Genomic DNA, 8,489 nt, shown 5'->3' on the forward strand with positions numbered 1-8,489 from the left:
ATCTCTCTGCTTCCACAAAGAGACCTCCAGCTCCATCCAGGAATTCCTTGCCCTATAAAATCATCCTTCCCCTTCTTCATGCAGAAACTGAGCCTCACAGAGGTCAAAGGACATGTGCTGAGGGGTCACCCACCACGGAGGCTCTGCGAGGAAGACAGAGGCACAAGGTACCAACATTTATTGAGCATCCTTCATCTCATCTATCCTCCCAGTAGCCCACGAGGGAGACAGGATTATTCCCATTTAACAGATGAGGATGTGGAGGCTCAGTGAGTTTGTGACTTGCCCAGAGTTACATGGCCAGGAAGCAGCATCTGATCAACTTGTTTTTGTTGAGCTGTTGAGGCCAGGAGGAGCCAGGAACCTGCAGGGAGTTTCCAGCAGAAGTGGAGGATTAATCCATGACCTTTACAATCTCCTTGATCTCTTGAAACTAAAGCTTAACTCTCTTCTCTTCCTGTTTCCTCCAAAAGATTTTCATTTAATAAAATGAAAGAGCCCAGAAAGGACCCAGCTTTGACCCAAAGAAATTATTTTTTGAATAAAATATCCTCTATTAAAAAAGAATAAAACAGGGCTTCCCTGGTGGCGCAGTGGTTGAGAGTCCGCCTGCCGATGCAGGGGACATGGGTTCATGCCCCGGTACGGGAAGATCCCACATGCCGCGGAGCGGCTGGGCCCGTGAGCCATGGCCGCTGAGCCTGCGCGTCCGGAGCCTGTGCTCCACAACGGGAGAGACCACAACAGTGAGAGGCCCGTGTACCACAAAAAAAAAAAAAAAGAAAGAATAAAACATGTTCATTGGAGAAAATTGGAAAATGCAATGATCAAGAAGAAAACAAAAAACTTAGATCAAGAGTTCTTCTACCTGATATCGTAAACATTTCAGATGATTACCAGCACACCTATACACTGTATATGTTACACCTCTGCAACGCTTCTACTGCACAGACAAGTTTGTAACGTGTCCTTAACACCATGGAATCGATATTTCCCCATGTGTACCAGTCTGCACAGGCTAGTTTATGCTGTGGTAACAAATAAGCCCCAGATCTCAGCAGCTTCACACATAAGAGTTTACGCCTTGCTCACACTGTATGTTCAGTGGGGTGTCGGACAGGGGCCTCTGTTTATCACAGTCACTCAGGGACCCAGGCTGCGGAGGTACCATCGTGACACAGGCCACTGGGAGTACTGTCTTGGACATGTTATCACTTCTGCTCACTTTTCATTGGCCAAAGCAAGACACATGGCCACCTAACTTCAAGGAGCCAGAGAGTTACCCTTCTACCACCTGCTTATCAAGAAGGGAGAATAGAAATACTTGGACTGCAGCACTCATGCCCATTGTAATTAGGATGACCAATTGTCCTCACTTGTCAGGACCAAGGGCTTTCCTGGAATGCACTCTCAGAGCCATAACTGAGAAAGTCCAGGGCAAACCAGGATGAGTTGTTCACCCTCCCTGTACCATGTTATATATTCTTCACAAACTCATTTCTCAATGACTGCCCAGCAGTCCATCTAGCAGATGAGTCATGGTCTTCCTCCCTAATCCCCTATTGTTGGAGACTTAGATTGTTTCCAGTTTTACACGTTTATAAATCCACTGTCTTAATAGCTTCATGAATAAAACCTTGTCCATATAGCTCCTCAGAAGTGCAATTACTGGCCATTTTTCAGTCTCAGAATACCCGCCGTCCCTTCATATTTCAAAAGCGTTTGGAACGACACAACCGCCTTCTACAGCAGAAGCAAGGTCCACTCCTGAACACTCATCCGGAGCCCTGAGCAATCATTCTCCAATCTTAGCAGCAGAATCCCCTGGAGGGCTTGTTGAAACGGACTGCTGGGCCCCACCCCCAGGGTTTCTGATTCGGTAGTCCTGAGGTGGGCCCAAGAATTTGTGTTTCTAACAAGTTCCCAGGTGACGGGTGCTGCTGCTCTGGGACCACACTTTGAGAACCACTGGCCTAGTGGTTTAACTCCCCTGCTTTGTAATTTGACAGGCGATTCTGCTCAACTACTCACCAGCTGTGTAACCTTGGGCAAACTGTGTAACTGATCTCTCTCAGCCTCGGTTGCCTCATCTGTGAATTGGAGCCATTGTGAGGATGAGCGCAGCAAACATTTGGAGAGCTCTTAAAAGCATGTCACAAGAGCTCAGTTAAAGATAGCTACAGGGCTTCCCTGGTGGCGCAGTGGTTGAGAGTCCACCTGCCGACGCAGAGGACACGGGTTCGTGCCCCGGTCCAGGAAGATCCCACATGCCACGGAGCGGCTGCGCCCGTGAGCCATGGCCGCTGAGCCTGCGCATCCGGAGCCTGTGCTCTGCAACGCGAGAGGCCACAACGGTGAGAGGCCCGCGTACCGCATATATATATATGAACTGGATTTCAAATGATGGGATTTGTTGTGCCCTGACAGTTGGGGGTGGGGTTGGGAAGTGGGGAGAGGGTGCCCTCCTGGCTCACCTCAAACCCTCTCTCAGAGTATTGGGTACATGCAGAAACCCAGGGCCTCTCAGGACTGCCCACCACGCTGCACCCTCAGCTCTGCCCCAGACACAGCCATGTTGTCTGTCTCCCCATCTGCAGAGACCCCCTCCAGAGAGACCCTGGGCAGTTCAGGGTTGGATGGGGCCACTGGAAATGCAAGGGGACAGGATGACCAAGGGTGTAAGAACTGGCCATAGACCTTAGCCTCAGTTTCAGATCTCTCAAGTGTTTGCCCTATGAATTCGCCTGAGACTCTATTTTCTCATCTACAAAATGGGAGATAATGCCCGCATGAATGGAAAATTTTAAATAGATCACCAGCCACAGCGCGCTTAGCACACTGCTGGGTGCAAAGTAAGCACTCAATTAATGGGTCTTGTCGTTATGCCCAATTCTGTTCCCAGGGCGGGGCATGAGCCCCACAGCCTTTTCCTCTGTTTGGACTGAAAATACCCAGCACCGCGGGTCCCAAGTCCCCAGGTCTCCGCAGAAATGAATCTCGACGCCTCAAAGAGCCCTTGCGCGTTCAGGCTTCGAAGCGCGACCCCAGACCCTCCAGGGACAGCTCAGCCCATCAGCCCTGCCCGGGAACTGCATCGCCCGGGCGCCGGGGCTCAGAGAGGCCAGAGTAGTGCGGGGAGGGCGGAGGGGGCTGCGCCCCTCCCCACCTCCCCCGGGCAGCTGAGTCCGCGCCGAGCGGCCTGCAGACGAGCCACGCGCGCCTCCCCGCTCCCGCGTCACCGCCACCAGGCGGGCCGCTGGGCCCTGATTTCCATAATAATCAGCCGCAGATCTTTCGAAAAGACCGTGAGCGGCCGCCGCAGCCCGCCAAGAATGCTCCGGCTGGTGGGCGCCCCTCTCCCGACCAACCCCGCCACCCCAGAGGGAGCCTAATTCTTAAAAGCTTTCGAGATACCATGGGCTCGGGAGGCAACTGCGAGACACCCGGGACGTCGCTCTCACCATTAAGGGGGTTGGCGGGGGGGGGGGGGGGGGGGGGGCGGTCGGGGAGGCCGGGAGAGGCCGAGGCTCGATTACAGACCAGCCTCAGAGACAGGAGCAGGGGAGGGAAACTGAGGCAGATAAGGGCAGAGGCACGTCTCCAGGCAGGTTCTCACAGCGCCCCTGAGAGTGGGTTCTCTACTAAGCCCCACTTGACAGAGGGGGAAACTAAGGCCCGGAGAGGTTTCGGGTCTTCCCAGCTGATGAGGGCTGAGCAGGGACCCCCTTCCCGGCTGGCTGGCAGATCCAGAGCTCGCGGCCTCCTCCCAAGAGCACGGCTGCGCATGTGCAACCCAAGATGAGCTGACCTTGGAGACAGACTGAGCAGAGCCCGCAGGAGGGACAACGCCGAGGCTTCGCACGCACCTGGAGCTGATCTGGTCTGGGAGTCCACCGGCCTTGCAGAACCGAGTTCGAACCCCTGCTCTACCACCTGCCAAGCAGGGGTAAGCAAACTGCAGCCCACCGGCCAAATCCTGTCCACCAAGCTGCCAGGAACTAAGCATGGTTTTTACATTTTTTAAAATTTAAAAAAAATCAAAAAAAAATCAAAAGAAGAATAAGATTTCCTGACATGTGAAAATTATACGAAATCCAAATTTCAATGTTCATACGTATAGTTTTATTAGAACACAGCTATACCCTTTTAATATTGGTTACTGAAATCGCTGCTTTCCACTACAACGGCCCAGTTGAAACATCTTGACGGAGAGACTTGGCCCTCAAAGCCAAAGACATTTACAACCTAAATCCTTTCCAGAAAAAGTTTGCCCACCCTTGCACTAAGGGGACAAGTGATACCGTCTCTGAGCCTGTTTCCTCATCTGAACAAACGGGACTAACATTAAATGAGGATTAAATGAAAAGAGCAGCAAAGCACCAGGAAGTTAGCTCCTTTCTCCCAGCCCCCCTTGGAAATACTTGTTGTTTTCTCCTAGCCCCTGCCACTTGCTCCTCTCCCATCCCGGAAACACAGCCACCGGGATGAATGCACCTTGAACTCAAAGTGTCCACCGCCCACTGCCTAATCCTGCTTGTCCTCATTCCATCCTCATCAACTGAGCCCCCAGCCCCCTACCCATCAGCGACCAAGGCCGGCTGGCTCCCCATCGGCGCCCAGCACAGTCCCTGGCACACAGTAGGTGCTCAGCAAACACGGTCTAGATGAACGGATGAGGGGATACTTGGCAGTCTTTCTCTTTTCTCCATTCTCTCTGCTCTGACTTCCGCCATTTCCTGCGAAGTCTCCCTGACCCTGTCGAGCTCTCTCCATTCCATCTCTGACCCTGCAGACAGGGTGACCGGCCTGTGTCACACCTCCCCCCGGCTCCTCACTGCTGTCTCTGTTCAGGCCATGCTCCCCAGTGCAGCACACAAAGAGCTCACCTACCGCCCTTATTCAGTCCTACCAAATATCCAGACCGCTAGCACATCCTAGAACACAGAAGGTTGGAGCCAGCCTCCAGGCGGTTTCCCCTGCTCTTCCCTCTGGCCTGGAATCGTCCTCCTTACCTCCAATCCAATGTGCCGGGCATCTTCTACTCGACCCCTCCCCAAGACTCAGTTCAGGCCCCAACTCCTCCTGAAAACCTTCCAGATCTCTCACCCACCTCCACTGCCCCCAGTATACTAAAGCTATCCTGGCACCAGTGGGATTTCAGTGCCATTATGAATATGCATGATTGCATGAATATGCAGCCCCTCGCGAGCCTGTGAGCCCCTTGAGGACCAAGATTGTGACTGGTATTTCTGTATCATCAATCCCAGCAAAGGCATGGTGCAGAGAAGACTCTTAGTAAAATTTTTAATAAATGCATCAATGAAGGAAGGAAGGGATTAATACATATGGAATCTCGTCCCTCCCTTGCTCAACAACTTTCAGTGGCTCCCCAGTTCTCCCGTATAAAGGCCAGGCACCCAGCCTGGTCTTCAAGCCTTATATGAAGTGGCTCTGATCACACACACACCTGGTGGGGGGTGGGCAGAAACAGAACTGGGTCCTCCAGGCCTGTCTCCCCTAAACAGCCCTAACCTCCAAGCATTTGCCCATGCATTTCCCCCTCCCTGGACGTCTTCTTCACTCACCCCCATTTGTGCCTATGGGAGCCCAGGCCAACCTTCGAGACCTCACAGGGCTTTAGGGATCCAGGGACACCTGATGTAGGGAAGCCAACTACTGTCACATTCCCCAGATCCCACAGCAAAAGACAGTGAGTAGGGGCTCTGACCACGAGGACCTGGGTCCAGGGTGAACCCTGCCATCTACTATGGGGCCATCACTTCACCTCTTGGAGTAAAATGGAGAATAACACTTGCCTCATAGGGCTGCTGGGAGGTTAGAGATGCTGTGGTCTAAAGATTCTGGCACACAGTAGGTGTTCAATAAACAGCAGCTCTTCCAGTCCTGGTCAGAGCCTTTTTGCCCAGAGAAAGGGCTCAGGGAGCAGACCTAGAGCTCCCCGCAGCCTGCAGCCCCAACCTCTCTCTTCCCCTCTCTCCCTCACCCCCGACAGCGCCCGCAGCCAGCAACTTATACTGCCGTGGACAGAATGACAATGAGGCCAAGACCTAAGCAAACCTATCTGGGAACCCAAGGCTGGAAAAGGGGCTCAGAATGAAGACGAGGCAGAGAGAGACAGGACTGAGGCAGGGGTGGGAGAGGGGCAGCGGGGGGGGAGGGTAGGAGTTCTGGATGAAGCTGGGGCAGAGGCTGCATAGGAGAGGGCAGAGCAGGGTAGGCCAGGGGCTGGCAGCAGCACAGGATGGGGCTGGGATGAGGCAGAGCTGGGGCAGGAACCATAAGGGCTGGAGCAGGGTTTGGGTTCACTGGGGAGATGGGGCTGGTACAGGGATCAGAACAAAATCATGCCACCCCCGGGGGGGCAGAAACAGAGACTGTGAGAGAGCTAGGGGTCCTCCCAGGTCAGGGGAGAGAAAGAAACAGTTTGAGAAAGAGGTGGAGAGGAAAGGAATCTAAGAGGGGAGTGAGAGCAGGGAGATGAGAGGAGGAAGCCACTGACACTTGAGTCCTGGGGACAGTCCCACCTGTGCCAATCTCCTCCCTTGGCAGGTGGGGCCAGTGTAGCCAGAGAGGGCAAGGACTCACCGGGGCCCTGGCAAAGGGGAAGCACAGTGGAGACCAGCTTATCTCCAGACCCAGAGAGGAGGCTGGAAGGAGGGGAGTGGGAGGGGCTAAGATAGGGGGCAGGGTGGGACCAGCACAGACTTCTGGGGCTAACAAACCAGAGAGATCACTGCCATCCCTCTCAGCGTATCCAAGTCGGCATCACAGATGGCGGGACCGATTCCTGCCACGTGCCCTGCTCATCCCACCTCCCTGCCTTTGCTTAAGCCAGTGCTCCCACCCCCCGTAAGGGACGCCTTTATTTCCCCCACTCCAAACACTTCAACTCATCCCCAGTCCGTGTGCCCTGACTCTTCCGGCCCTCAGACACTCCAGCCCCGACATCCCTCAGCAATGACTGTCTCTCCCTCACCCTTGATGCTACTGGGATTACATTCTGATGGACCGAAGGTGCGTGCTGGGCCCCCATAAATGTGTTTAGTCCTCACAAACAGCTTGAGAGTCTGCTGGGCCAGGTTCAAGTCCCAGCAACTTCATTTTTTAATTTGAATTTTTTATTTTATATTGGAGCGTAGTTGATTTACAATGTTGTGTTAGTTTCAGGTGTACAGCAAAGTGATTCAGTTATGCATATACATATATCCATTCTTTTTCAGATTCTTTTCCCATATAGGTTATTACAGAATATTGAGCAGAGTTCCCTGTGCTATATAGTAGGTCCTTGTTGGTTATCTATTTTATATACAGTAGTGTGTATATGTTAACTCCAAACTCCTGACTTATCCCTCCCCCACCACGTTTCCCCTTTGGTACCCATAAGTTTGTTTTCGAAGTCTGTTTCTATTTTGTAAATAAGTTCATTTGTATCATTTTTTTTAGATTCCACATATAAGGGATATCATATGATATTTGTCCAGCAACTTCATTTTTACATAGTAGGTGTTTCATAAATGCTGTCCCTCCCCCTCCTTCCATCACATTGGTAGCTCGGGACACACGCGCGCGCACACACACACACACACACACACACACACACACACACACACAGTATGTGCCCAATAGTGGCTCCTGGGCTGAGCTGAGGTGCCCTTCTGTTCCCAGTGGATCCCTCAGTCCTGAGAGGAGTCGTGGGTGTCTCCCCTGCCTTGGCTTCTCCGCCCAAGCCTGAGCTATCCAGCTTGGGAGAAAGGCCCATTGCTCATTCCCCTTGAGTCTCTGCAGCTCAGGCAATCAATCGGTCACCATAGCAACCAGCCCTCCAATCAGAAGCAGGCACTTCAAGGCTGAGCCAGAGCCACCCACCCACCCACTCAGGCCAGGCTGTGCAGGTCCCTCACCTAGGACTACTCTGGGGGAGACAAGGGGGCCCTGGCATAATCTGCGGGCACCTGCCTGCATCCCTGAGACCCAGGGATCCCCAAAGAGAGAGCATTTTCTTGGGGGGGGGGAACGTGGGGGGACAGAGCGACCACTCCATCTGACCTGATTTCCACAAGCTTCATTCCCATATGTTACTGCCCTCAGTGTTCAGAACAGGCCTGAGGGGTGGGGATCATTACCCCCTGGGCAGAAGGGGAAGCTGAGGCCCAGCTGGAGAGTCGGTGGCGAAACTGGGCATACATTCCCTCCCTGAGACCCTCCCTTCAGCCCTCTCCCTCCTGGCCAGAAGAGTGGGAGCAGGAAAGGGGGGAGCAGAGAAAATCTTGACCCCACTACAGCCAGCACCTACCTTCCCACTAAATCTATGTGTGACACTTCCGGTACCCATTAGCACCAGGCCCATCAGGGACCATTAGCCGAGATCCACGAGCTGCCCACCCACAGCCGGCTACAGCCTCCAGCCCCGATCTCCCATCTTCCACACAGTGCCAGCCAGGTGGGACAGAGCCCAGACTCTGAGTCAG

This window comes from Pseudorca crassidens, chromosome 11 (assembly GCF_039906515.1).
Source record: "Pseudorca crassidens isolate mPseCra1 chromosome 11, mPseCra1.hap1, whole genome shotgun sequence".
NCBI classification, from domain to species: domain Eukaryota; kingdom Metazoa; phylum Chordata; class Mammalia; order Artiodactyla; family Delphinidae; genus Pseudorca; species Pseudorca crassidens.